General features: G+C 37.1%; 1 protein-coding gene across 1 annotated transcript in view; it reads right to left on the reverse strand.

Moving 5' to 3' along the window:
• Nucleotides 1–21,507, reverse strand: part of LOC586461 — a 28,165-nt gene extending 6,658 nt beyond the window's left edge. The window contains exon 1 of the mRNA XM_795300.4: nucleotides 21,064–21,507. The gene's annotated coding sequence lies outside the window, so the exon portion shown is untranslated. The remainder of the gene's footprint in view (nucleotides 1–21,063) is intronic.
• Nucleotides 21,508–26,382: the final 4,875 nt, after the last annotated feature.

Consider the following 26,382-nt stretch of genomic DNA (forward strand, 5'->3'; position numbering starts at 1 on the left):
ATTTTGGGGCATAAATTTTGAGAAACAATTCGTATTTTATTCGTTTTGACAGGACAGCAGGATATGAGGATAGCTAGATATATGACACCAACACTTTCACAAAGTCTCATTTTAGTACGCTGTACACATGGGGATGTCACAGTGATGATGCTAAATGTTTATTTACCAATTCTTCTTTCCCTATCTCATTCCTTGCAGGGAGTCGAAAGTTGCCAAGACCTTGATACTCCGATTCAACTTTGCGAGAAAAAATGATACAGCACTCGTTATTACATTTGACAAGCTGAATGAATTCAAATGTTCAGCGAATGATACAACTCATGCGTCTTTCAAGCCCCTTGCACACGTTGCGTCATTTTCCTGACGTAGGATTGCGTCAGCGATGGGTGCGTTGTTTGACGCACCATGTTAGGGTGGCATCGTACAATTCCATAGAATTACCGGCGAATACACCAACTGTTTTATAGATCCGATTAGTGGAGGTGATAACACAATCAAAATGACGCGATGTATATATGCAATGAGAGTGACGTCTTCAAATGACGATTGCCTCAGGCTACCTGACATATCATCAGGTGTATTGGCTTCTTGATAAGTGAGGGCTATTGATCCTCACATATTTACACGGTAGGTAATACTTCAGACCTGCCATCTCCCATAGGCACATGATTATATACTCATTCCTAGGTCAAGTCCAAACAGGGATCCGTGCCATAATTGGCAAGGTAACAATTTTATAAGAATCTGTGAAACTTCTTTGACCTAGTCACAAGCAACACCTGTAGACAGACATTGATTTAGTGTAACCTTGGTGACAAGTTATCCAATGACACTCACGATGGAACCTGTACTTTAATCCCATATTTTATTAGCGGTTATAACAAACACACTGTTTAATTTTATCTTTGTTTGTTCTTTAAGGACGAGTCAACAATGGAGGAAGGGTTTTATACTTACATGTACATCATTCAAACAAGTACACGTGTCCCTTTGTAGATAATGTCATTCTACATCATGATTTTCCATATTCCCTTTAGCTTATAATTTGCTGACGATTATGTGCATGTGTAATAAATTTGTCTCAATATCATTGTAATAACTAATGCAGTAACTGAAGCGTGGCAAAGTGCTGCATCACTTATTATCCCCATTCAGCAGTTGTCGTCATTGTTTGGTTTGGGTCATTTTATACAATGAGCCAATGACGAATTCTTTAACAAATCAATACCACATTCGGCGTGCGGTGTATTTGTTATCCCCTACAAACTATCTTTGTGTTCCAGGAATCATGTGGAATAAAAGTCCCTTTTCTGGTCATTGGATATTATATTGAATGAGACTGTCTGAAAGCAATTAGGAAAGGTAGATTACGTAGTACGTATGAATTGGTGTGTACTGTGAGGCTTTTGAATCGTCACAATGAAGAGTTTGATTCACTCTATTACAATAGCTGAAACTCAAATGCAATGCACACAGAAACGTGTATGCATGGGACTACACGCATATGTAGCATGAACGTTATCCACTTTCAGAACTCAACTAAAGACATACCTTCAGATTGCTTGCAATTAGTCATTGTTTTATGTATTTCCCAGTTAGAATCATGAACAGACATTTTTGGTAGTTTTTCAGTCTCATCAGCGCCTTTGATTAGGCAACTAGATATTAGCAATTTATAAATTCCTGGATTGGATTGGATTGGAACATTTTGTCCAAACACTTCATCTATTTCTTGTCACATTTCAAATATGAGGGCATGAGGGCAATCCTTTTAGGGGACATTTCTTCTATGATACTCTTCCATTCTAACATAAACAGAATAAACAGGCTCAGAAAGAACTTCAACACTCTCTTTAATCTCATCTTGCGCAAAGGGTCAGGGGTAGAACGAGAAACTAAGGACAAACCACGTTCGTCTACTGCCGAGCATCACAGCGGAGAGGTTCTGGGAATGATGACTAAACCAAGACGCGTCATGACCGAATCAGTGGGGAGGATATACCCTGAAAGACAGGTCTATCCACGACGGAAGGCTCTACTCTAGCTGGCTGTAGGGCCTACATGCTATGAAGGCTGACGAAAGACGTAGTCAAGCCCATGGACTATATACATGTATATAATTATGCATTGCACGCAGCATTGAACTTCAATGGCTTGTTCATAACTACAGGGTTTGAAACCCTGAGTTATAAACAAGCAACTGGGTTTGCACTTAAAGGAAATCAAATAGTATGGATGCATTGATTTCAGGATGGATATTCATTTTTCTTCTTTATGTTCTTCGAGCAAACCTAATTCTGTCAGGGGGCGTTGATTCATTCTAAGAAATATGTTAGGGGGAGGGGCACACGACTTGAGTGGACGAAAAAGTACTACATTATAGTGGGGGCTTCCGTCAATGTAACTAAGGATGGACACCACCGATTCCACGTACCTTATCACATTTTTTAATGAATCATTACATCTAATTATTTATCAATTTGACCAATGGAAACTTAAATAATCTGTTCCCCGTTCATTCCATCATGGTCACAGAAAGTAATGAGGCGAGAAAAAATATTCCTAAATGATTTCGAAGACTTCACAATAATTTACAAAACCTATATCAAGTACTAGTACAAGGAATCTATTTGTTGCTGTAAATATGCGGCAGAGTATTGTACTTCAAATTATACGCGATATTGAATTTGGTTCAAAATTAATGTCCATTCACTACCCCCTGTCTCTCTCTCTCTCTCTCTCTCTCTCTCTCTCTCTCTCTCAAGCCAACTTGACATTTGACAGTTGACAGAAGGGGTCATTGGCCCTTCACCCTTCCCCTAAGGAGGTGAGAAATGATTCGTGATTAGTTCACACTCCATCAATCTTTCAATTTACAGTTACTCTTTATAATCCTTGACTCCAAACTCAGACCTTTATACTGTTAAACCTACTACCAACAATAAATGACCTTTCATTGAAAGATGAAATTACCAGTAACAATTTCGACGCCTACTGCATTACGCGAAGGAATCAAAATTGTAACAATCGCGGTCAAGCTCGCGAACAAAACACACAAAAATTGCAGAAATGCATGCTTGGTTGACGGCATGTTTTGATGAAGCCCAAATTGATTCTGTCACTGTGTCACACTTTCATCTCAAGACTCCTTTTTCCTCTAAATTTAGTCACGGAAAATGAAATCTCCTCTAAGGCACTATTTTAAAAGAAATCACGCCTTTAGCACATGTTGGTAGTAAGATAAAGAAATTACGAGACCCTTCTCACCCAAACCGTCTGCTTGTAATGTTTCTTTCATGAGTAGGAGCACTTTGTATCAAGAGAAAGAGGGGAGGAGGAGGAGGAGGAGGAGGAGGGGGAGGAGAGTTAGGATGGTGAAGTTGATGGTGATTGTCACGATACTAAATGTAGCAACCAACCGAGTCAAGAAAAACGACTTATACCAATAACGCTACATGTTAAAGGAAAATAAATCCTTGCACAAATTTGTTAGAAACAAGATTTTACTTGACGAATGAATTATTACTCTTTTAAAAGTTTATGTGGTGCATTGTTTGATCATAATGCGATTTCCAAGATTGTTCGTCTAATTAGCTTTCATTATAATACACTGTTCCAATAAATATCATTTTTTAACTTCTAAGGAATATACAGATTTAGTCACAGGCAATGGTGTTCTGCGTTTACAAAGGTTCGTAAAAATGATTTCTTGTCATTGGGGTCACAGTCAACAACATGGCATGATACTTTCTATAAACCATATCCACATTTCAAAGTTTAATAATACAATCATTTACAAAACACATATGGCTGTTTTTCTTTCTTTGGTTCCTTGTTCGCCCATAAAATCCACATCCCTTGGGTGGAATCAAGTTGATTCCCATGAATTTCCTCCCAACGGGGAGTGTTTATTATGTGTTATTGGATGGTGACCCGCCTACAACCCCTCTTTCAAACATCTGTACCAAAGGTGTGTCTCGAAGAGGCTGTGATCCGAAATTTCCTGAGGAGAGATTGTGTTCCTCATCTCAAGCTGTGAGTGATTCGAAGAATAATACAAACTGAAGATGATGCTAGATGGATCAACTTGAAGATGATGTCTCTGAAACTCCGAAATGTCGCTATATTCATGTTTTCTTTATTGTGTGCACTTGGAGAAGATATCTCTGAGATATGAAATATATCTATTTTCACGTTGATCTTGATTGTGTGAGTTCATGCTACTTCCGTCATAAACGTAAAAATTATATTTCAAGCTATATAACTTTTATCAGCTGTATAATATGTTTTATTGGATGGCACACTTTCAACCTTGACAACCCCTTCTTCAAACATGACTGTGTGTGTCGAGATGAGGTTATCCGAAATTCCCAGAGAACGGATTGTATTCCTCATCTCAAGCTGTGTGTGATTTGAAGAAAAAGATCAAATGAAGATGATACCAGATGGAAGAGCTTGAATGAGATAACTTGGAAATGTTATCTCAAGTCTCTAGAACTACAGAGCTCAAATTGTTTCCGATATAACATACATGAATTGCCACACTTATAGTATACTACGTATTTCCTCCATAACAACTATACAGAAGAAATGAAATAATATATTTAAAAGGCTAATAATGTTATCTGTAAAAAAAAAAAAGAAGAGATGCTTTTGTTTCTGAGTATTCTATGTGAGTGTGCGTATATGGGGGGGGGGGGGGGGGTCATGATTTCTCCTTCACAGCCACTTCTGAACGTGTGACGTCACATGATTAGTGCACTCATCAATGCATGCTAATTATCACCTAAGTAGGCAGACACGGATATTGGTGGCAAATAGGGTGTGGGAGAGAGTTTGAGTGCTTCGCAAACACTAGAACCCCCTCTCAAACATATAAATGCATTCTATAAGGTGCCTTAAATAGAAAGTTGAGTTCTGGGAAAGGTGAAAAACATTTGTGAGCTTCCTCATTCTCTTTCAGTTTCATCCTCCAAGGAAGAATATCAGACTAGAAATATCCTCTGGAAAGGATATTCCCAATATAGCTTATGTGTTTGGATCAAACAGTCATGCCACATGTGTGTTTCTGTGTGCAGTGCACGTGATTTTCATCATGATGATGTCAATTTCCTATCAATTTGATAATTAAAAAACCTCTCAGCATACACCAATTCCTATTTACTGCAGAATCAACCTTTCAAAATTGTTTCAATACAGATTCCTCCACAGTTGCACGACTAGAACTGAACTTTAGTTCAACTCTATTTTTGTCTTTAGTTAATTGAAGCAAAGCCCATTTTCAAAGTCTGCTCCTGTTCATTAAACAATGTTTTATAGTTTGAATATCTTTGATACAACGTCTCATATATTTTATAGAAAAATCAGATCACATAAAAGATATAGGCCTATATAAACGTGAATGTAGTATACGACAATGAATACAAAAATCATGAGTTTTGGTTTCTAAGATTAAAAACATGTAAAAGGTCAAATAGCTCGGTATAAGGTAATCAGAGTGTACCATCAAATGTAATAAGGATAATATTATTTCCTTTTCTTTCCCTTTCATTGTTTTATACATTAATTCCTCTAAACGCCCCATAAGCGAGTTACTTTTGACGAATATATCATGAGCCGTTTCACTCCAGTCACACTGCGACACCGACTTTTTTTATAAATCATCGGGGTAATGTGAAATTATGAATATTTGTATGATCTGGTGTCGGGCGCGTTGGTGTGACCGAGGTATTACCAAAGCATTCAATCATATCCTTTGCCAGTAGCAAGCAGAGAAGTTCAGATTCACACCTAAAAATGGGAGGGATACGGAAAGGTGTTCAAAGAGAGATAACCCAATTAGTTAGAGAAGGTGGAAAGCCTGCGACAAATGTTTGGATTGAGGGCTCTTAGCACTTTCATATGCGAAATGAATACGCACCATACACGCAACGCCAGTTATGTATGTAACCAGGAAACATAACCAGACTACGATATTTCATATTACTTTGGTGCCGTGCTCGATGTAATAAATATGTTCACAACAAACGATAAAACTATTCAATTCAAGTCATTTAGCTTAAATTTAAAAAAAATCAAATTATAGTCTAAGGACTATCTGTACAATGTTTAACATTAAAAAGGAACCATGAAACAGGATCATCGATAAAATAGACTTGGTAAATTGTAAAAGTAAATACTATTTTTAAAACGAAATCAAAATTAAACAAGGATAAATGAAAGCTATAGAAACAAAAGCCAAACCCTTAATATTATATTAAAATAGCCTGAGGTCGAGTAGCTCGAACGATCATTTTCACAGAATCTCGATCATTAATATCAGACGATTGGATTCATAATGTCGCTTTCGTTTTAATTATCTCACCACTTAAACAATTACATCAGCTTGAATCATCCGAGACCAGCCATAAATTTGATTTTTAAGTATACAAGAATTGGGCGTGGTTCAATATAATAAATACGTTATAATTATCCATGAATCATCATTCACTTCACAGTCATGGAAGTGCTTGAAATGAAAAGAGTTTTAATATCGTGGTCACGAGTAATTGCGGATCTTATAACGCACCTGGTAATAAACATTCATTAAAAAAAAATGATATATCCACGTGATGTACGGTATGCCAACAGATACACGTAAATCAATGTTCAATGTAAATTGAAAGTAGCCAGGCTCCAATGTCTATCTTTTCATTTAGTGTAATCATGGGTCTTACCAAGCTAAGTATCCCCTTCGCCAGAAAGGACGTATATAAATACTCCTTTTTCCCAAGAAATGGACGAGCATGGAACGCCCTCGACCAGCAGTCTGTAATAGCCTTTTTTTTTCTGTTGAGAACTTTAGAAACACACTAGCATGCATCACCTGCCATGCGGAATACCGCCCTGCTGACTCCAAATTCAGAAGGTTCAGAAGGCTAATGCATACCAGTTACAAAAGGAAATAAAATCAATACATATTAATGAATAAATACACAAATAAAGACATACTTTGCAATGGATCTCATAACAGCATTCGCGGTTCCCCCCACCCTTTAAGAGGCCCTTTAAATTACATCATTAATCGTCGCTTTTTATAGTGAGCACTATTTGTTGAGGTGTAACGAATCAAGTCTCTATTACAGCTGCACTGAATTCGAAAGACTTTGTCGGGGAAACTTGAAAAGCTATTGGAGCATGATATTTCGGAAGTTTGAGATGTACTTCACGTTCACGCCTATTGTATGTTCAGTGAAAAACATTTTATGAAGACGCTATAATACATCTTATCTTTTGTGTAAATTCAAGAATGGTGTACATCGAATAGGCCATTTCACGTCACATACACATCGCAATTCTCACAAACAACTAACGAATGCAGACGATATTCCAATTAAAACTGATATTATGACAACACATCCATCTACCCAATATCCTGACCGCAAGAGGAAAATTCATCTAGAATCTCGAGTACATCCGGGCTATGTCATCATCAAAGGGAGTGTTGACCGATCGTTACTCATGGCATCTTTTAAATAGGCCAGTCACACCGAAAGACTAACTTTCATCGCAACCTAGCGTACAAAATCTTATCCATTTCTGGGTAGAATTTCATTTTTTCGGTATTCAATCAGTAATAATGTAACGTTCTTGTACAGCACAATGTATTACTTTATGATTTAAAGTCTCCTCTCGCTTCTCAAGGGCTATGGATATTATGACCCCGAATTTGGCTCCGGCAACCGTACTGCTCATGCAGTGCATTCAAGGAATAATTCCTACCAGGTACCAACTAAATACACCTGGGTCTAGTGTGGCATCTGTAGATTGATGTCTGGCCTAAGGATGTTAGGATGCTGCGGAATGGATTCGAACTCCGTACCTTGTGGTTCACAGTCCGGCGGCTTATGCACCAGACCACAGCCCCAGTGTTGGTTTTGTGTCTGTTCAGTCAGTCGATGTGACTGGTGGTAAAAGGGGGGGAAATGCCTATTAAAATTCAGACCTGTCCCTGACCTTCAACACTTGTCCTAGAGGTGTTATGAGAAAGGTTCGGGTTTCCGTACCCCTACGATCCTGTTTCAGGTTAATACTCCCGGCCAGGTCATGTATACCGGTTCAAATACGTGCCGTATACCTGCATGATAATACCCTTCTATGCCTGCACCTGCGAGGCGTTATCAAGGGGTTTGGTGGATACTACCAAGGCTGCCATACTGTACTATATGACAAATTAAATCTCCGCTTGATATACACCAGCGATGGTAGAGGAGTTTATTTATTCACATGTTGTCGAAAAACCAGTGTTTAAAGCTACTTTACATGTTTAATGAACGAAAGTGTACTTTAAATATACAGAGAGGGCAAATTAGAATACCCACTGCGTTTGTACCAGCAGGGCGTTGCCAAGGGTTAGTTGATACTGTGGATACAGCTGCCATACATTTTAGTTGTGACAAATTGAAGGGGTGACAAATTGAAATCTCACATTGATATAGAGTACTGGTAAGGAATTATAATATAAGTGAAGATGATTTATTGTCAAATGAACACAAATGTAGGCCTACATTAAATACATAAGGTGAGCAGGGCAACATACCGAATTTGTTTCAACCTGCGAGGAGTTGCCCATGGTCGGTGAATACTGACTATTATAATAGCCAGTAGCCAGTTTGAAACATTCAATCTCCGGCGAACAGGCAATTCATATGATACAATTTACATGATTACGAGTGTCTTCTCTACCAAGACAGCTGATAAAAAAACCCATATGCATTATGATGAGAACTCGTTTAGTGAAGATTGAGCAGTACACATTGTAAATTTGATTTATGGTAACTATGGAGCGCCGTCCAGGGCGGGGCCATAATACTTTGATTTACGAAGAGAGAATGCTTTGGATGATGTAATGGTGGAGAAAAGAATGAAGAGAAAGAGGAGGAAAGTAGGTCATATCGCAATGTCATTGATTTCAGATTTATGACAATTAGAATTGTAACCCCGCCGGCACCTTGGCATAACAGACACAACCTTAGCTGACACCAGATCGGGTGTGAAGCATTGCATTTCGTACTCGGACCGAACGGTAAGGCTATCATTTATTTGGATGGAGGGAAAAGAACACCACAAGATGTGATCATTGTAACCAGGTAACACAAATTCGCAAGGACAGAGACGAGGTGAGGCTGGTGAACTTGGGGAAGTTCATTCGAGTCGTAAACCATGATCCAGTATCATTGATGGGAACACATTACGATACAATGGATATAACAACGTGAAAGAACAATACCTATGCGATGGATACCAGATGCCTGCCAGGCATAGCGACAGGCACAAACCGAAATGGTTAGATTAGCTGGCTCTATTCAACAAATTTACCAAGGATCAAAACGCATCTCGAGAGAATTACCCAGACTACCATCCCCGAGCAACTAACCCCTGAACAACTGCCCCTGCACACGCACCTCCTACGATAGCTAACCCCTTTTTATTTAGACAAAATGCACCTCAGATAACTATTTCTTCATGGAAAACTAGACACAAAAATGTGTATACAAAGTATACTTTACCTAACATGGGCAATTGCCCTAGTTGCTAGTTCTCCGGACGCAGTGGTCCAAGAACCTAAGAGTTAATTGTCCGGGGTGATTATATAGAAGAGAGGGTCGTTTTTAAATCAGAATATAATTCTGTCCTATTTATCCCTGAATGTTGACACAATGAAAGACTTTTCCTATCAAACTCATGGCATGCGAAATGGTAGTCATGGTAATGGTAAGCTTGGAGCATCATTATCCTAGAGCCGACATCACATCTGAGAGCAGTCTCTCTTGGTCTCTCTACATCTCGTACATTTCAGTGCCAATAAATCTAAAAACTGTAATCAGATAAAATGATATATCATGCTCCATTACAACCTCGCCCTTTGAACTAAAATATGAAAACAGAGGTTACACTCATCATTTCCATTGTGACTGTCAGTAGAAAAGTAATAAGAAAAGTTTATGATAAATATTTGACATTCCCACAGGGATTTGGCGTTGACTTTGACTTATTATCTCATCGTACAAACTAATCGACTCGAATGATATACTTGATTTATTTGATTCGATTTGATTTCATTTTATTGAATGTTTAAAGCACAAACAATGGTTTACATGGATTTAACATGGTTTACATCATATATAGGTTTTCAATGGATTCCCTTTTTTCGATCACAACCTGATTAGCATGACTGATAAACACTTTTGAATTCATGTCATCTGTGTCAAAACCAACATGTATTAGACTATTTATTAATTTGTATTCATGACTGTACTTGATCATCATTTTCCTAAATAAAATTTCTTTTTGACCAAAAAAGCGTTTGATATTATTTCAGTGAGATACAAAGACAATGAGCTGAAATTGCTGCATGGATAGAAAAACAGAATCAAGTCAACAAAGTGAAGTCTTATTTTATCCACGCCAAAAATATGTCGTGATGTCGCAATCTGCAGTTCGAGTCAAGTTCCAGCGCTCGCTCGAAAGAAAAACAAAAGCAGACATTTAAAATTCTCTAAATGGCTTCGAGGAATAACCGTAGTGTCAACTCTTGACCCGACCACCATTTCTCAAAAATATGGAAGGAGCGGATTGTGTGGAAGATGGAGAAGAGGCTGTCAAGATATCACTTGAAGGAGTCGAACAGAGATTTGCTCTTTGCTTGTTCAAGGATGAAGCGATTTACATTTAGGATGAAGGAAGATCAAGAGGAGCAGAGGCCACGGAAACGTGGGATGTTGGGATTTAAATCTCAAGTGCTCATCATCTTCATGTTTCCAAAATGTGATGTGAGGATGAAGATCAGGATCTATATGCTGTGGGCAATAAATACATTTGCTTCCAGACTTTTATTTCTATTTCTCTTCCCGTTATTTGTTGCAATGACGACCTTCGTCATTGCCTTGTTTTCGTTCACATTCTGCCCCATTAATATTTTCCTTTTCCTTGTTTTCCTTATCGTCCAGAAATCCCATTCGTTTTGCACGTAGTGTTTGTTATTCCTAGTTAGGTGCTTTCCTCATGTCCTTTTCCTTTCAAATTTCATAGGCATAGTCTCTAACATCTCATCAAGGTCACTACATTCTTCGATTTTCAAAATCACTCATGCATAACCGTCCAGGCGCCATTTTGTCCGTTTCTGGTCCATTTTAAAGGCCTTTCTTTCTTCCTTCCTCTCTCCACTATCCTAGATCCTACAAACTTCTAACAAATTCCTCTAGATAGTCTAAGAGATGTTCTTTCATCTGCGACGTATAATTTGACCTTCAAAATGCCATCTTCGTACTCAAAATTCAAATCTGAAACTGGCTCCGTCAAAAATCTCTCAAATTCTTGAAAAATGGACCCCTAAAAATCTAAAACTGCCATAACTTTCTCATATAAATTCCGTTTGGTGTTTAAATCTCACATTATCCTTATCTCATAATTGCACATAGCCATGCCAAATTTCACGCTCCAATGGCTTTGCACAACATAAATAGCGCCCTCTAAAGTGTTGGGAATTGGCTTTCTCTCTGTTGCCGTATCTCCATAATGGCTTGGCAAACCCGTACCCTTTTTTGGATTTAGATACTTGAAGATATGCCCTTTCCAGCCATATACAAAATTATATACCCTATCACTGACCAAATTTGAGAAAATTGCCCTCCAAATTCGCCATTTTCAAGAAAATTGAGAAATAACTTCAACTTACTCTAAAATGTCGATCTTTATACCTACATCAATGAAACTTGGCAGACACATGTATTCATATACGTGACAACTGTCTGCTAAGTTTAGTAAATTGTAATCCCCTTTTCGCTAAGTTATCGCCCAAAATGATGAATTTACTATGCTTTACGTACGAGCGCGTTTGATGCGTGCAGTACGTTTTGCGCAGATGACAATGGTTTTAAACTGACCGCACTGAAATGCCCTTTCGAATGATACCAAGTATGGTATATGTTCACGCAGAAAATTGTGAGTAAATCGCATTTGAACAAGGATCACTATACGAATTCCGCCGAGTTTCCGCCCTATAATATAACACGTTTCGGCCATGACGTCATTTTTTAAGACTGTTATTTGGTTGTGTAAGTATGGGCGGCCGTTCGTGCCAAAGCACGCGTCGCAACATGTTCATCATGCACCAAGTCCTATTGGTTTTGCACGCAGTGCTTGCGAGCCCTTTTTAGATCCCTTCCTCGACTCCAATTCCTTTCAAAATTCGTAGGCGTAGTCTCTAGCATTCCTTCAAGGTCACTAAATTCTTCGTTCTCCGGAAACCCTCATGCGTGACCGTCCAGGCACTATTTTTCCGTTTCGGGCCGTTTTGATGACCTTTCTTTCGCCCTAACTATCTCCACTATCACAGAAGCTACAGACTTCTTACATATTGCTCTGGATAGTCCGAGAGTAGCTCCTTCGTTTGACACGTATAAACATGGCGTCATTGCACGCACATCGTTGTGACACGATTGCATTTCTAGTTTCATTTTCTTTTTCTTGCCAATGACAATTTTCTCAACTTCTCTGTTTGCCATTGTTGGCAGAAGTCACACTTGATCAAATTCTGAACACAGTCATGGTGCCCTTTCCTTTAAACCTGTTTGTAAAAATTCGTGGTTTCTTCACTTTCAATATTCCAACTAAATCCGTTGTATTTATGTACATGTTTCAATTTCTATATTCATTTAAACGAAAGCTTAAATTATACTTGTTATCTTCTTATAAATAGATTGTTATCATTTTATCAATTGTTTTTAATTTCATTTTCTAATTCAATGCCCCAACTCCTTTGTTTTACCTCACTTTTTCTGTCCCCCAAATTATTTATGTTATAACTTGCAATGATGATCCCTTTTATTCTTGTTATTTTGTACCAATCCGTTCGATATACAGTGTACCGGTACGTTGTATTTCACCTTTGAAATGTTTTGTATATATCCAAAGTTTGAATGTTTTTTTTAAAATCAAGAATGAATAAAGACTGCACTGAACTGAGCAGAACTTTTTTGTCGGAAATGAGAATCATTCATCGTCGTAAAATTGAAATGGTATTACAACCATACTGATATTTGTACGATGAAATCAAGAACTATCTTCAACATTGATGATGTTATGAAGCCTATAATTTCAAGAATAAGGATGAATTTCCTCAACTCATCTGCATTAGACCTACATTCGTTTAAAAAATGAATATTTTCTGCAATGCCCCACAAATCAGAATTAGACTTCAGACATTATTTTCGCTCATTATCACGACTCTTCTTTGAAATATTTCTGGACTAACCGTCAATTTGGTAAGACATTTATCCTTCTTTCCAATCTCGAACGTGCCGATTATAATCATGATTAACTTTAAAGTTTATAGAACTGTGCAATTAATTTTTCTGTTGTTCAAATACCAATGAAAGTTGTTAAACCACAGTGGTTTACAAAAAGTGAAAAGGAACATGATTCTTAAGTCTCTTGTACGTTTGCAACACTGGGTTTTGGCGAACTTTTTAATAAAACTGTACGTTATTTAAAAACAGAATTACGGTCAATAGCCATATTTGCATTTCATATTATTCAATTTATATATTACCAAATGATCATAAAGTTTTAAGGAATGTGACGGTTTTTTTCTGTGTACATATAATTTGGTGATGTCATCCAAAAGATTCACTTTTTAAACGTATCCTTTGATGTCTTCTTTGTTATGTTAGCATATAATCACCCATCGAGGGTCACTAGGTCTAGAGGAAAGAAATTGTTTAATCAACGAGGATGAATTTATGTCAGTTCTGACAGCGGACTTAATCAGGGAATGGCTTTAACAGACTCACCAACCTTGGAGAGGATGATATTCATATCTCGTTGACCCAGTTTTTCACGACCAAACGGCCTCTTTTACACTGATACCCAATGGTAGACCTATACACAATGGAGATATCATCAAAAGGGATAGCTTTTTCCAATACCACGCATTCATTTTGGTACTTAGTGCACTGACACTACACGATAGACCTATCTTTACACCACTGTCACATCCACCACCAGACCTACTCGAAATAGACCGACGACCGACAAAATCGTAGCCATTTAGGGTTAGAATAATTCTGTCGGTTTGCAGTCGGTCTCGTTGGTGTGACTAGGATATCAATGATGTTATCTCATGAGATTGAAAGGGTTAATGGATCTTGTCCAAGCTACACCCGGTCCTCTGCATCGTCATCTCGCAAAAAGGGGTTTAGCTGCCCAATTTTAACGTCGGTCACTTCGACAAGACCGTCACTGGATCGCACAAAAACGCCATTAGCCCGGATGGCCAATATCTTTTCGATTGGCGTTAAGTATGAAGTTGTTCTGTCGCTGTGACAGGGGTATGATGATAACTGAAGCAGTCAGCAGTGACAAAGTGGAAACTCATCCAAAGCCACGCCCACATAAGTTGGTGTAACATTCGCATAACACCGGACAACTCTTACCCAAACCACGTAGGTCCATGCCCAAACGGAGAAAATGTTTACAGGAAGTAAAAACCTTCATGCTTATAATTTACCGATCGAAATCTTTGACAAATCTCGTTTGGGGAAAGGAGTTAATCACAAAATGTGGTTTCAATATTAATTTCATCATGGCTCCCGGTTTGGTCGTACTGCTTCATAGTAATAGGTCGTATCGTTGATTATGACAGTTGAATTCTTCACACCACCCACAAGATTACATCAACAGTCTGTCCCCACGAGAGGCGAACTCGAGGGACTGCTGTTTCCGATCTTTGCCCCCGTCCGCTTTCACTTCATGCAAGATAGTGGATGGATTGCCCTAAAAAGAAAAAATAGAGTCCTTCCCTTCCAAATGTATGTTTTTAATATTTTCCAATAACGAGCGATAATACATTTCATTTTAAAGTCAATGATTTGCAAATGGAATGAATTGAATAGCGAAACAAAAGGACAAAATTACGACAGTGCTCTAGTAATTTTGTTACAAACAAATAGATCCAATTTAGGGGGTTGGGTGTGGAAATGTAGGCCATTATTATGCTTTGAAAGAAGAAGATAATCGTTTCATTTGTACAATCTTTAAATAAATTCAATTTTCGAATTGTTCATAACGCTTTCTGCTCGTAATGAACAAATGGGAGCGACTTGATTACATGAGATAAAACAGGTGTGAAATGTAAAACTACTATTCTGATAAGGTATGATTATATTTTCTATGATTTCATTTTCAATTTTAGAAATGCATGGGCACGGTCCTCAAATAAATTGACAGAACCTATTTCATGAGCCCCCCTTTTTGCTTCTTCTCTCTGTCTCTCTTTCTCTCTCTATTTCTTACTTCGATTGACATAAGAGATTGGCACTGGACTTTATTAAACTATACTGCTAAGAAAATTCAATATGACATTAAAAACAGGAAACGGAGCATTCCCAGAAAGATGGAAGATCTCGAAGGTAGAGCTTGGCAAGGAAATATACTTCTATAGATGTCTTAGGAAGATCTGCAGATATTTAAGACGTGAAGCCAAGCTCTATCAACGGAAAATAATTATCGAGCTGAATACACAAACACGATTTTTTTTAAATAGCAATCAGTGGCGTAGCGTACAAAATTAATGTTTGCCCGGGGACTGAGGTGTGGGGGGGGGGGGGCGCTGTCATCATTGGAGGGGGCGATCTTACAAGGTGCACGAAATGTTAATTTACTAGGCCACTGAATAGGGGGAGGATGTGAGAAGGATCTTATCCTATTATTATCAATTTCATTTCCCCATCTTCAATTTCGTTTCTCCACACCACCAATTATCTTTTCTTTTCCATTTCATTATTACTTCTTAATTGGGGGGGGGGGGGAGGATTCGATGAGGGGAGCACAAGTATAGCCATGTACCCATATGTAGCTACGCCGCTGGTGTTAGCCATCATGGTGTTTTCCCTCGAGAAGAATTTGATATAGTTCTGACCAATATGCGATGTATATGCAGGTTTATGAACCATATTTGACATCGCCCTAATGGAGTTCAGGATGAATGCTTGGCTGAACAGCAACATGCATGAACGAAGTTTAACCTTTGACCCCGGTCCCATACACTACTTTTGACGACAATCAGCTGATCGAAACATAGATCATGAAAGCTCTTCTCAGAGTTCGCAGTACTTTTCAGGGTTCTCAATCCTTCGGATAGTGGTGTCATGTGAAAATAAAGAGAACATTTTGGTTTCATGGCCTAATCTCGCATGCAGCATTACCATACAATAGTATCTTAGATTGATTCATAAATTTATATATTTTTTCTTTTTTCAAATCCCTTCTAGGTTCAAAGTTTGGACAATAATCAGTGGAGTTATTAACTATAGCATGTCGTTTATTTCCTGTAGTTGTTACATCAGCATACGAAACATTATTGTGAACATTAGGATTGCTATCCTATATCTATACCCCAAACCCAACCCCTTTATTTCTCTCTCTCTCTCTCTCTGTTCTTCTTTCTCCATTCAAACCCAGACGTAAACAGACACACAATGATCATTTTACGCCAAATCAAATGTTTTGAATTTTGATATAGAAAATGCAAATGAATAACACACTGGGAAGCCTGGAATAAACCAATATGTCACAAGCAAGCCTAAACACGGACTAAAAAGAAGGACATACATGGATGGATATGAAAGAGGGAAGACGAGAAGGAAATCAAAGAAAGAAAGAAACAACGGCATTCATCGTTACAAAGGGTGTTATTTGCTATTGCGTGATAAAACCTTAAAAGCTGGGGAATTGCTTTATGATGTTTTTCCTTATACGTTTCACTTTCCTAAAACATCAATGGCACGATGAGTTACACAAGGATGTATATTTAAGTTCTTGTCAGGCTATATTGTTATTCATGTATTAAAACAAACAGGATGTAAGAGCCATAATCATATTGACGACAAAGCCATTAATACCCTTATAAAACTCTGTCTTCCGTCTATGTGATTTAAATGTTTTAAATCGCCAGAAATAATATTATATAAGTATTTACGCCTGGTGGTGGTATTAGGAGAAAAAAAATGAACACTTTATGTCGTATTTAGCATGGTAGAAATAGGAACAATGTTTCTGTTCGTTCTGTTGAATTTATTATTTTATGCCTTGACATGGGGCGCCATAAGAGACCACTCTGATGAGAAAATAAAACATGGGAGGATTATGAAGCCAAATACATACTCCTCTTGAAGTCACAGTGCAGTCACCTTTAAAATTTTTGGAAAGCAGCACTTTTTCTCATTGTATACTGTTCTATGCATCGTTTATTCTTTACTCTTCTCCAGCAGACTGAGCTTTTTATTGTTAATTATAATTGTGACGCGCTCAGGGTGCGCCCATTCATCAAGCCCCTGTGGCTTTTATGATGCACCTTTTTAGTAGATTTAATCATGTCTTCGGTGTTTCTCGTTTTTCCAATGTATATAATGTATGTATATTTAAATGTATTTTTACAACAATGTATAAAGTCATTTTTTCTTTGATTAGAAACAAATTAAGTTCAATTCAATTCAATTCAATTCAATTCACGTATCAACATACTGGTGATATCAATGAATTACTTGATGAATTATGTAATTCATTTATTTTTATGTTAATGCTAATCATACTTCACATGTACGATTTCCAATTTATATCATGACATTCAGTATCAAAGTCAATGTTTGATGGCAATATTGAGATGTACTCAATGATATTCTACACGGAACTAAACATATTTTACAAACCATTCAACAATAATTGGTCGGACGAGCCCTACACGAGAACGTGTAGGAAGGTGATTAATGCCTCCAAATTACTCCTAAATTGACAACATGTAGCCTTACATTGGACGGCCGCAGGATGCAAGGATATATGAAATTACAGGCTTGGGTACATTAAGTTCACGGTATATGACATTGTGATGTGCTGTAAATTAGTTGCTTGAAACGTTCATTATAACTCAGCCACACTAATGGGACCGACATCAGATCGAATACAAAATATATTACACCATAGTGGTAAAATATAGGTCGGTTTGGAGTCAGTGTGCAGTCGGTTGTTTGTCAGTGTGACTGAGGCATTACATTAGCAGTTGATCAATAAAGAAGGCTATCATGACGGGACCTATACATTACTCCAATAGCACATATGCGTTTATTTCATTATTGCAATGGCCAAAGAGCAACTGGTAAAGCCTTTCAGTTATACATTTTCTAGAAATATCCTCCATATTCGAGCTAGCTATTATGCTCATACCAGGGTTAAATCCCCAATTACACTGACGAGGCTGATTGCATATCGACATTCGACAACATCCCCAACACAAAAGTACCTTGCACTAAGTTAATGGCCAAGAATTGATCGGCGTTTTGGAGTCGGCTCGGTGACTCAGTGTGACAGAGGTAAGAAGACACAACAGAACATACCCACGAAATATAGCATAGCATAGAAAATAATAATCTAACATGGCAGAATAAAGTCGGGGTTAATAAGGTTTGTCATCCCCACCAGACTTCATGTACAAACAATTCAGACCCCGATTAACAATTCACTCGGACATGCCACGCCTCATTTCATTGAGTGTTTGCACGACTACTCGGTTGCTATGGTGATTTTTCCCCCCGTAGTAATCTGACCCGTGTTATAAACTTCGCATTTGCTGACATGAAATGAAATGAGTTGCCATCAATCTAAAGCAAACTGATGCCATATTTATGCTCAGAGGGGAGAGTTACAATTACAGAGGAATTTCAAGTTGATGAATAGGGTCGAAACTGGTCAATTAATCCATCATAAAAAGTAACTCATGTGTGTAATAGTATACGAATTGTATACGGATTATATGTGACAGGTGTTAGGTGTACGTCTGGATGTGGACACTGTAGTGAAACCCTGAATTTAGGGGAGGAATTCTTGAACACAAGGGAATACGATCGATTTTCATTTCAATTCGAGGCTTGTATTGTTGTTCTATTCGATTTTCATACCACAATTAAGAATGAGAATAATGTAGAAACATGTACAGAGATGACTCACTTTGGTGGAGACTAGACTTGTAACACGTTAATGATGAAAATGCTGATGAAAATTATGAATCAAATAAATCATTCCACTGTCTTGCCTGGTTCATTATCACACGTTTTGTCGGCTTTTTCACGTTGCTTTACCCCATAAGGGGGGGGGGGGGGGGGGGTCGGGACTGCTATTGGACTGAGTGAAATATACAAATGAACCCTATTTCATTAATTATAAATGTTGTCGGCTAATTCATGTGACTTCCCTACAGGTAGGCCTGCTGATAAAGAAAACATTCCATTTTATGCACTATGATCAATGTAGTCAGTTTGTTCATAGGCCTTCCCTATAGTTGGAGAAGCCAAGCAAGTTTGCGGGCGAATAGATCATAACAAATATTATATAATAACTACTTTTTGGAAATAAAATCTCTAAGTGTCCACTATGTGGGTTGCTCTTACCCGCTCTATTGGTTACTTTAAATAATGATCCTTTAATATGCGCCACATCTTTACAATGACATGTATACAGACAACCTTGATACTATTCAGTCATAATCCGACATTAATCTGGGAAAAACTAGACGAATCTATTCATGCTATAGCTGGTTGAATTTGCTCTCCAATTGCGCAAGCTTTTGTCAATAAAGTCATGCCTAACAAAAAAAAAACACCGTTGTGTTTGCCGGGAAAGAGGAGATGTTATGAAGGGAAAACGTCATAAAAGGTGTACTGATAGAGCCTACGGCCTACATAATGTGGCATAATGGAGGATAAAGACATGGATCATTAGGTCCAATGCGTATGAAAGGTATTTTGTTCACATCACTTTAACAGAGCCACTGCTGGTACGAAAGTTTGAAAAATGGGCATTTGTGCAATTTTAGACATGCTAAAGGTGTCGCTATCAGGTATGTTTATATCGAGGTCATAATACATGAACGTACCACTTTGAGTTGGCCAGTTTCGTAATGTAATAAATGTATACTAAAGTGCCTTGAATTGAATAATTTCATTCTCCCGTTGACGAATAATTGTATTTCAGAATGCATATTGCATATATTACGTGCTGTTGGGTAGGGCAAGCCATAATGTTTGTCCTACCTACTACCTAGCAACGACTAATGTATGCAATTCGAATTCTGATAGTTAAAATACATTTATTCGTAACAGGTGAATGCTATCCGTATTATGTTTATGTTGACGATTGATGACGTTGAATGTGCGTGTGGAGTGTAAACATTACTGTCTAAAATCGTCAGTCAATGTTACAGCGATCCCTTTGAATATACAGCATGTATCATTCGAATCATAATGTACGTTCATAAAACATTCAATAGATTCGCAAATGCATCACAAATCACGTTACTATAATTATATCACATGTAAAATATTTAGTCAGTAAATCCAGTTCAGATGTTAATTATAGGTATACTTCCATATAAGTATATCCAATCCAATATACCTTTTTCTCTATCTATATACATGATGATATTTTAGCCATGTAATTTATAATCGTTAGTTCTATTTATTCATATCAAGGAGAAGGCCTATAAACACGTATTGCATACAGATGTAAATGCAAACAATATACTAGGCATGTAAGACATTTTGGTTTAGTATGTAATAACTCCACGTAAAGTAAGGCATCTAGCCTAGTGCTCCACTGGATAGAGATAACAACAAATACGGTGCATGCAGTCATCCCATTGTCATCATCACCTCGGCCTCATATAGCGGCATGCGATAGACTACACGGTGTATTTACATTACTATGCTTTCTTAACTCGGCTGTCAGTCTGTAATGTCATCTGTCTGCGCGATATGGAAATGACAACAGAAGAAAGAAAAATGAAAAGAGATGCCTCGTCCCCGGCCCAGAGCACATACGGGCATCGCCAGGCCGGGCAGGCGAGCAGTATAGCTATCACTATCAGTTCGTGTAAACAAAGCGCCATGAGTAACGACACGATCCGCCAACACACAGCCGACCTTCGTTCGTTAACCGTTATGTCAGCCTAGTAAAGTAATTAACATTCATACTCACTTGATTGAAAAGCTGTTCGAAGGTAACTAGCTGATGGATGGTAGCTATAGCCGGTCACAAGTCCGTATTGAAATTCCCTCGGGCAAAATTATGTAACACAATTAACCTTCGGTCCAATCACAAGCATCTCTGTTTCGATTGGCCGGGCGCCACTAAATTCCCAGTTGAACAGTGTAGATCGCTTTACAGCTATTGATAATGTGTTCACTTCACTTTGTAGTAAAAATGATGAAAACTATTGAAAATGACGGCAAACAGGTTCCTTATTTCATGGAAATATTCCAAATCAGATTTCAGTTTACCGTTTCTCTAGTTTAAGCGTCACGTTCAAATAAAACACCTCGAGTAGAGAACGCTCCTTCGAAATGTATCATTGTATGGAGCAGATTATATATTCCCAAATGGTCATCCCATTCACTATGTGCGCTCCCGTTCGCAGTGTCGTCTGCGTGCAAATACAGCAATAAATTTACACGAAGCAGAACTTGTGCGGGATGAACGGCCAATTCTCAGTTGAACACCGCGCGTGCGTGCATAAAAGCATCCTGCTGTGTGTGCATAGCTGCCATGTCATTAAGCATAGAGAGGAATTGCTTTTTATATATCATACATAATTCCTGGGAACATGTTAACATATGTCATTGTATGATTGAATCATTAATCCAAGTATGTGCAGACGAAGGAATGTGCTGTGTCATTTTAAAGTTAAATGCCTACATTCTGTTTTAATACTTACATGACAGAAGGATTATGCTCAATGTGGGTATGCTTTTCCCCAAAAAAATATTTAGTTAGAATAAGGGTTTCCTTAAAAAAGAAAACTAAAAATTCATGTAGAATTTAATTACACGATGATCATTATTTATATCCGTTATTACTATGATAGTTGAACGTTATTACTACGATGTTATATTCGCGATTCAATAGGCCTATACTTTTACGCTATCACTTCATTGTTCTGATATTCACTCGGTTATAATCTCAATTGAATATGATTCCGTATATTTATCATTTATTCATCTATGATAATTGTTTTTACAGTAACAATGGGAAGCGGACTCTATCGTAGATCCAGGATTCTCTCGTTGGACAAATAAAAGTGAAGGGGGAAAGTGGTGTATGACTACGCTATTTCCCTCATGCTACTCTACATTATTGAGTTTCAACTTTCATTTTCTTTTTATTTCAATCATACTACAATCATATATCACAAACAATAATTGAAAAATTTAGTCATGTGTTTATGTACTTTTAAATTTCAATTCATTTCCCCATGCTTTTTAAACAATCTTGAAAAAGATTATATCGTTTTCGTATTCATTTTATATGGAATCAATTACTTCCTCAATATTCCCAAACCTCATAATGTGAAAATATTTCTTCTGAATTCTCATGTTTTGGTTTTAAAGTAGGCCTATATTTTCTTCACCTTTCATCGAAACAGGCCAAAGAAGAAAGTGTGTTATTATGAGAATAATATTGAAAGATTCTCCAAGAAATCCGACACATCGAATTACATTTTCATTCTTTTTTGTTGTTGCTAGAAATGCCCTTGTCTTTAAAGGAAGAGCATGAACAAAACAAACTTAGATACTAAAAACAAAAGAGAATAAAAAAAGTAGCCTATTATTCTCTCCTTATATTATGTTGACATTCATGATGACCAATATTTGAGTCTTTAAACATAATACAGAAACAAAAACAGTCACTCATAATCCGTTATCAACGATACTTACACATTTACATAAAAATATTAGATTCATCAATGTTTTACAAATGAAAAGCAAGCGTGCATTGTTCCTTTAAGCCGCAGCACGTTGTTAACGGATGCCTCGAATTCCAGAAACGTGTTTTCTTATTCCAATGGAGGCGGTAAAAATGAGCCCTCTCCGGGATGCTAATGATATAGGTTGACCGCCAAGGTATATACGGAAAGCTGACAATTAGAGAGAGAAGGAAAGAGAGAGAGAGAGAGAGAGAGAGAGAGAGAGGGGGGGGGGGGGGAATGGGCGGGGGAGGAGGAGAAAGGGAAAGAAGAGGGTAGGAGGGAGGACAGACACCACAGTGAGACCGCCCTCATTTCACTTATTTAGAGCTGATTTTAATTAGATAGATGAATGAATTAATACATGGATGAACTTATACAAATAGATAAATGAATATAAAAACAAAGAACTCATGCTGAAAAAAATCAGAGTCACAAAGACTAATGCTGTTTACACACGAGGTGTAATTTCGATTGCGCTAATAAAATTGCTAATGAAGTCTGTGCACGCAAAAATATCAACAACAAAAAACAAACAAACAAAAAAATCGCGCCAGTACCTAACGCAGTCCTCCGTCAAGCCAAAGACGCCTCGTGTACATTACATCATGCCCAATGCACACGAGGCGCAAATACGTGATGCCTCGTGTACGTGATCGGGACGTGGTCGGGACCTGGTCGGGATCATACCCGCTAGATATCATTATCTTTCTCAACTCTGTATAATACTTGTTTCTACACAAATCGCTTGTAAGATATCACATCTATAATATAATTTAAAACATTCAGTGTAAATTTTGCTGGTTCTGTGAAAATTTGTATCCACCATAATCCGAATTCAAGATTATTTAATTTGGATGGTACAGGGAATTTTCGATCTTATAATAAATATGTTAAGCGATACCAGTGTTAGTGTTGAAATTTTGTTACAAATATAAATATTATAGACATACATGTATTATAGAAGCAGAGAATCTGTCGCGAAATAACATATTTGGATTTATTTACACGGAAATAGCTGCCAGATATTGCATCAAATTCTATTTTATTCCTTTGACGCACAGTGATTAATGTGAAAATATATTAACCCATATTTTATAGCCGCTAATATCGTTATGACAATCAACACATTCTCTCGGCCCGCGTTGATGTGGAAATTGGGAAATTTGCTTCTGAGCCTAACTTAATTATCACGTTATTGAGTGCACTTTGTTGGTTTTTATACAATGCCCAAAAGTGCAGAACAGTATACTAGTGACGCCATTTTCAGCAGGGACGTAGTTAGCGGGGAGGGGTGATATCGAGACCCCCTCCCATGAATATTTGGGGTTCGTATAGGGCTGTTAAACAATGGCAAAAATTGATACTCATCTTTTTTTCCTATAGGTGGGGGGAAATGGGGAGGGGGGAACACTACCTAATTATACCTTTTCGTCAAAAAAAATCAAATTTGGAGGGCGCTCTTTTATTACTTGTTTGTATGCGTAAGTGCAGTTGGAAATTTACTGAGGAAGACAGGCGTGGATGAAAGGGAGTTGGAGGAAGAGGAGGAGGAGGATGAGGAGGAGGGAGGAGGCAGCTTTGTTCCAACACACCCTTCGAAATCTCCCATGTTATGTTTCATTGGTAACATAAAAGTTCATCCACATCACTTCCTCGAATCATAATGAGTAACTGTAGTTTTATTAGTAATATCGATGGTTCTCATTTCGATAATTATATTTAGTCATTTAGAAATTCGAATCAGCTCGAAATAAATGAATAATCCTGCAGTGTTTCAATGAATTGCAGATTGTTCAATTCATTTGCAATTGTAGTCAGTAAAGGCCGAATATCCGGTTTATTTGCAAACATTATTTGGAATTTTGGAAATACTTGATGAAAGTAGTATATTTTCAGTACATATCAGCTAAATTTACCTTACAAATTATTGCATGGATCCCGATATAGATAACAGTGACTTCACACTGTATAGAACGCTGGAATTATTTTTAGAATGAACACTGTCTTGAAAAATGAGTCTTTAGCTATTAAACCTCAATAGCACAATTTTGGTATCGGTATAACTTCCTTGATCGTCATTCTTCTTCTTGTTCTTCTTTTCTTCTTTTTCTTCTTTTTCTTCTTCTTCTTCTTCTTCTTCTTCTTCTTCGTCTTCTTCTTCTTCTTCGTCTTCTTCGTCTTCTTCTTCTTCTTCTTCTTCTTCTTCTTCTTCTTCTTCTTCTTCTTCTTCTTCTTCTTCTTCTTCTTCTTCTTCTTCTAAAACAATTAAAACATTGCAATTGTAAGGACAAATGTATTGTTCAAAATTTCAACCCTTGAAGTGGATTGGACACCGATTACTTTTTAAAAGAATGTTTCTTTTTCACAGTTCGTTGTGGGATCGAAGTTACAGTATGTTTATAGACGACATTTTAGTATAATTTATTTTTCGAATGTCGACTTCCTCGCTTTCGGAAAATCGCAATAAACTGAAACTCCTTTTTTCTAGTTTGAGGAATAATGGAAAAATCTGCCGAAAAACTTGAAGAGCAGACGATACATTTTTAGAATTTGAGGGCAAATGTGAAACTGGGAGGGCGCTCTTTAAGTTAAAGAGCAATCTATATATGTCTTGTATCAAAAATCTTGTTTTATATTGCTTATCTTGATAATTTCTTGTTATGTGAATTTCTTGTTATGTGAAATTATGAGGAAGGAAATAAAATATCATTTAAAACAAAAAAATCTACACTTTAAACCTTCCTCTACTGTTATTTTGATTATACATTGTTACATGCAAGAATTTTTTTTCCCTCTACACTGTAAAAAAGAATTTGTTCATTGGTAATTTTTACGTATTTTTTCCATGTAGAATTTACTTGAAAACATTAGTTTTGCCACTTACGCACTAAATTTAAGTCTTGCTAACTCAAACTTTCAATTTAGTAGAACATACGTGGAATATTTAAGTAAAATCAAATACATAAGAACTTTAAGTAATTTCAGCTTGTATTAATTTAGTAATTTTAACTCAAAATCAGAAATTATACGTATTACTCAAACAATTTATGTTGATTATTCTTATCTTTTTAAAGTAAGGACCGATGCAGTGCGTAATAGAAATATTTACATAATTTATGAATATTCATTAAGACCAAATTAAATTCTTTTTTAAATAAAACAATTCTTTTTTGTGGTTGAATGAAAATGTAAGGACTTTAAAACATTTATTAATTAATTCAACATGGCTAAGCAAAGACAAGACAATTTTTAATTGTTACCCAGTTCAAAACAAATCAAAACTTGATATTTCAGGAAATTGTCAACCAATTTTCCTTTTAAGATGCTACGATCAAGTATATATAAAATTTGGAGCCTTTCAATATGTGTCGAATTGAAGCGTATGTAATAGTTTGTGATGGTGGTAGATATATATATACGGTTAAATCTTAAATAGAAGTAGTGTTAGTGATTAGTGGATGTTACTTGTTAGATTAGATGGGTACCAAATCGTGCAATATGTAATCCTATCATAGCTTTTTTTTTTAATTATCTAAAATGATTACAATACT

Source organism: Strongylocentrotus purpuratus, unplaced genomic scaffold, assembly GCF_000002235.5.
Source record: "Strongylocentrotus purpuratus isolate Spur 01 unplaced genomic scaffold, Spur_5.0 spur5_scaffold_6, whole genome shotgun sequence".
Classification (NCBI taxonomy): Eukaryota; Metazoa; Echinodermata; class Echinoidea; order Camarodonta; family Strongylocentrotidae; genus Strongylocentrotus; species Strongylocentrotus purpuratus.